The following is a 5456-nucleotide window of genomic DNA, read 5'->3' as shown; positions in this document are numbered from 1 at the left end:
TAAGTTTGGCTTCTAACAAAAATATTTCTCCAATCGTTTTTATTATGATTGTTTGTAGAAAAAAACAAACATCTCACAAAATCCGGTCACAGACTGAGGAATAAATTAAACTACAGACTGTAGCACAGTATACCGTGTGCACATTACGCATTGTGATGTTATGTGTGTATTGTGCATTAATTAGTCTGTGTATGGTCTGTGATACGGTGTGGATGATCGTTTTGCATGTAAAAATAAATGTACAGCCGTTTAATAGAGCAAAATCTACTTGAAGACTAACATTTGACTTTCTAGATTCAGGAATGTATAATTAAACTCCAGTCCAAATATTATAATTAACGATAGAGACGTTTTAATGTTACAACGTTACACATCTAAGATGTGTCACCACAGCCAGATTTTTAGTGTACCGCTACATTCGCTAGGCGGCGCCACCATTCAATTGCATTACACTATTTTGGCGTATCGTCCAGTCTGTGTATCCGTTAGTCTGTGGTACTACTATAAACCGGCGCAAATCCACTTTAGGCACCTTAGGTATCACGAAGTGATACACAGATTTCTGTGTATCATCAACTGATGCACAGACTTTCCGTATATCAAAGAATGATGCAAAAGCCCTAACCCTAACCCTAAGTCATAAAGTATAACCTTAGGCTTAGGCAATTAGGTATCACGAAGTGTGTTAGGGTTAGGGTTAGGATTACTACCGATTAGGGCTAGGGTTAGGGTTAGGGTTTTTGCATCATTCCTTGATATACGGGAAGTCTGTGCATCAGTTGATGATACACAGAAATCTGTGCATCATTTCGTGATACCTAAGGTGCCTAAAGTGGATTTGCACCTGTGTCCCCCAGGTTACTGCCGGAACGTACCCTGGTACTATCTAATATGCCGGACCGTACCTCGCCTACTCCACTAATGAGTCTAGGGAGTCGCCTACGCCTACTCCCTAATCCTAACCCTAACCATATCAAATAGGTTTCGATTTGAAAATTTGTTACTAACAATTTCCGTCCGACATCGGCCATCCATCGTCCAATGCAATCTCACGCAATCTCACGTCACCTGACGTCACGCATCATGGATGGCCGATGTTGGAGGGAAATGGTTAGCAACAAATTTTCAAATCGAACGACTAAGGTAAAATAGTACAATTGTACTTACCAACGCGAGCAAGCATATAAGTTATTCAGTTTTCGATCTATGTGCGTCAGGTCTTGATTGATAGCCTCAATTGTGAGTTTGGAGCGATGAAACAGCGATCCTCGGCGGGATCGGAGAAATTTCACGTTTTGCATAGGCAAGTTGCTCTGACCCAACCCACACCAAATCCACCAAAATCGCTGGTGTGGTCATTGGGCAGAGGAATCTTGGACTATAAGCCTAGATACAATATTGTAACGCAACAAGATGTAACCCTACTCTTGTTGGGTTACATTATTGTATCTACAGTAAGCATAGTGATGTGACGGTGACTACTGATGCCAGACGTCTTTCTCTTAATCTTAGTCTTACTCTAGTCTTACAGCTTGCTCTTAGCGCGAACATATAATGTATACGCATATTCGTGGACTGCCTAATGTAATGGTTGTACTTTCTTAGTTTGATATATATATCTTTATTAATAATGCTATTTGTAGTTTCGTACTCGTAGGCCTACTGAGTACTGTTCTCAGTTCAGCTGAGCATCGGGTCCGGAATGTTATAAAATAATTATGATGTTGATAGGCATAGGAATCTCCAATTGTATTATCATGCAAGGATTCATGGGTTAACTTAGGGATAGTGTGATGACTGATGATGACGATGATGATAATTTATGGGGTAGTGTTACCTCATAATTCTTATACATGATGCACACCACAAACTACGCCATCTTCACATTCCATCTATGCCACAATTCCTGAAGTTGCAGGGCAATTCCTGTAAATTATGGAAAAGTAAATAGCGGTGTAAAATTACGTTAACTTCGTATTTTCACACAATAACTCTACAGTACACCTATGCACAAATTCAAGGGAGATTTTGACCATCGTTTCTTGTGCAACATGTCCTCGAGCTTTAATTAGCGATAATCCATAATTGACAATCGCGCTTCGATTAGGGATAATCCCTAATACAAGGCAGGAAAGCTGCTGTCATGGCGAACGACAGTCGCAAACGTAAGAAAAGCAGACTTGTAAGCCGAAGTCGAAGCGGTAGCGGCGCTTGAGCTGCTGGGGCGATATGGCGTGTGGTAAATTCGTCGTCCAGTAATGGGATCACGTTTGAATTCGGTAAAACTTGTCTTTGGCTTCTTTCTACATTTGCCTTTATTTAAAGCGCTTGCCAGCTCCTGAGAAACATCCTTACAAGTCTGCTTTTTCTTACGTTTGCGACCGTCGTCCGCATGACAGCAGCAACCCTGCCTTGCATTAGAGATTATTCCTAATCGAAGCACCATTGTCAATTATGGATTATCCCTAATTCAAGCTTGAGGACATTCTGTCTCGTGGCCAACAGTACAAGTGTACATCACATATCCTTTTAAAATCACAACTGGTGACGTGATGGCGAAGAAATTTCCTTAAAAAATATGCGTGGGTGTGAAGTTATTGCATAAAAACAATGAGTTAATGTGATTGTGATGTTACCCGATCATTTTATTCTACACTTTTCACTACACTTTCACTTGTGTCCCTCTCTATTCCCAGAAAGATGAGAAACATTAGGGCAGATGAGTTTGATGAACATTCTCTCATCTTTATTTACTACGAAAGAGTTTTAAAACCTAGTTATACATAGAATATCTGTAATTGTATATAGGTACCAGTTGGCCTTCAGCTAGCCTTGCAACCAATATTGTTATTATGAAGGTAATCATTAGTACTATACTGTTTTAACAGATAATTTATAATATGTCAGGATGGAATATTGGCCCCTATAGTATATGATGGAGCATTACACGGCCCAATGACTGTATTGTATATACAGATACACCAGTACATTGTAATACTATTATATTTTCGTTTTATTACCGTGACGGTCATTATAATGTATAACATTTTATGGGCACTGAATCTCACGTGATGAAATGTCATTCCTATTCTGTTCTGATAGCGCGCATGACCAAGAGCACGTTGGCTGGCATCGTACCCATGTGCCAACTGTAGAGTGTGGTGTCAGTGCTCTGTACGCGTGGGGCATCCACCTCTCACAACAGGTTTTATGGATACGTTAGCCGGCTAGCTAATTTAAAATGAACAGGTTCGGCGAGGTTGTTTCACGATGGAATCCTAGTTGTTTGTACCCTGGTTCTCGAACTCCAGTGGACTGGGGGTCGTAGCTTGGAACAGCGACACATGTTTTCCAGGGTTTACGGAGAAGAGAGCAATGTATGATTGCGTACAAGCAGTGCCTGGCACTGCCCAACGCTAGATGTTTGCGATGACAGTTTCCTATTGATATCATTATAGTTTTGATTCCATTTTCTTCCTGTACGCGCTTGCACGCAAGAGGCAACGCACAGTTGCAGTCATGTAATCAGGACTGAATAATAATATTATATATAATAATCTATTATTATTCTCTCCTGATGTAATCTCTGTCGTTTCTGAACGGACACTGTGCACTCTTGGTTTCATATATATATATAATATCTGTTTTATAGTCAATCGTGTTCAGTAAAGGACAGGGTCTCCTAACGTGTATCAATAATACATCATAACGTGCCACTGTATTCCCCCATCTACTATAGGGAAACCTGCGTATAGTTTGCGATGTGGTTTCGCCGGGAGAATATCTTTACGTTCTCCGCTTCGCAAATGCGTGGCGCGTGCCGGGGCATGTGGAACGTAGACAGTAAAGTCTACACACACGCGCCCGCGCGCAGTGGCTCAGTAACCCCCTGTACAAACATTGCTAACCAAACTGTCTTGATGCCAAGCTGTTAGTGCCACCGGAAACTAACTTAAAAAGTACGTCTGAACCGTTAATAGAAAGTCTTATATATTTAGAAACTGGGCCAAGCATCAGCGGCCCTGTCTAAAAGTGTTCTAGGCTAAAAAAAAGTATCAGAGAAAGTAAGGAAACTGTTACGTCACTGTTAGTATGTTTTGCCATACGTATATACTTTCGCTTTGCTTGGAAACTGTATATTCAATCAATAACATACTGTGTTTAATAGTTATCTATTATATAAGAAAACTAAAGTAGATTTTAAGTGATACATACTCAAATTCACTTGATTTGGATGTGAATTTACAAATTTAGTGGCTATGAAGAGATGTAAGTTGCGGCTAGCTTGCTATCATGATGTACAACTGTTAGTTTAACACTGTATAAATTTTCACACAGTAATAATGAATATGATAGTTTGAATAGAGAAATGCGGTAAATATATAACTAAGGGATTTATTACTGCATGCTGACACGTCATTTTGGAGAAAAATGTTCTTATTGGGTTGAGGTACCGACAGACTATGCGAGTGGGTGGTCACTGTGACAATACTCTGATTCACAGCCTCTGATTTCTATAATCACATCGCCAGATATTCTACCCGCAGCCATAGTGCACGCATGTATCTGTATGTACGTGTGTACTCATATTGGACATTTTCGGTCCGCGAGCGTGAATGAAGAGAGAGAGCGAGAGGGAGAGCGAGGGAGAGAGAAATCGAGAGCGAGAGCGAGAGCGAGAGCGAGAGCGAGAGAGAGAGAGCGAGAGCGAGCGCGAGCGCGAGCGCGAGCGAGAGCGAGAGCGAGAGCGAGAGCGAGAGAGAGAGAGAGAGAGCGAGAGCGAGCGCGAGCGCGAGCGAGAGCGAGAGCGAGAGCGAGAGCGAGAGCGAGAGAGAGAGAGAGAGAGCAGCTTTCTTTAATTAACAGGCTTCTTCAGGTTAGGTTACGCACGACGTACAGTGCTCGTGTTAGACTTAGTGTCTCTCACGCACGCCATATTGTGTGCAGACTAATTCTGCTACCTTTCCCCCTACCCCGTATCCTTAGTTATTAGTGTCCGGAATAAGTCGAGTTAGCAGTAGATGCCCGTGGCTAGTCTTATCCTTTTTGTTCGTGGCTTTGTATACATCACTGCGCGTGGAATAAGCCGTGGATGCATGCATGTTCGGCGCGTGTGTTATGCGCATGTTCGGCGCGCGTAAGCAGATATTATCAAGAGCGTATAAAGAAGGTCTTCTTTATACGCTCCTGGTATTATGTAGAGATATTGATGGCGTCTTGTTCTCGCAAGCACGACGCTTCCTTCACGGCTGTTGTTGGTATCAAAGTGAGGAGGAGATGGGAGGGGGTAGCAGTAAGTAGCAAGCAGTGCAGTGAATGCGAAATAGGCGGCTCCTCCTCCCAGGCACTCTTACTCAGCGTCCGTAGTAGCAGCAGCGGCAGCAGCAGTAGCATCAGCAGCAATGTAGGTCAGTAGAGGATGGATGGATATGTCTGGCAAGTGGCTGCTGATATGT

This window comes from Priapulus caudatus, unplaced genomic scaffold, assembly GCF_000485595.1.
Source record: "Priapulus caudatus unplaced genomic scaffold, Priapulus_caudatus-5.0.1 Scaffold184, whole genome shotgun sequence".
In the NCBI taxonomy this organism is placed as follows: domain Eukaryota; kingdom Metazoa; phylum Priapulida; class Priapulimorpha; order Priapulimorphida; family Priapulidae; genus Priapulus; species Priapulus caudatus.
Note: the sequence above shows the minus strand (reverse complement) of the source record.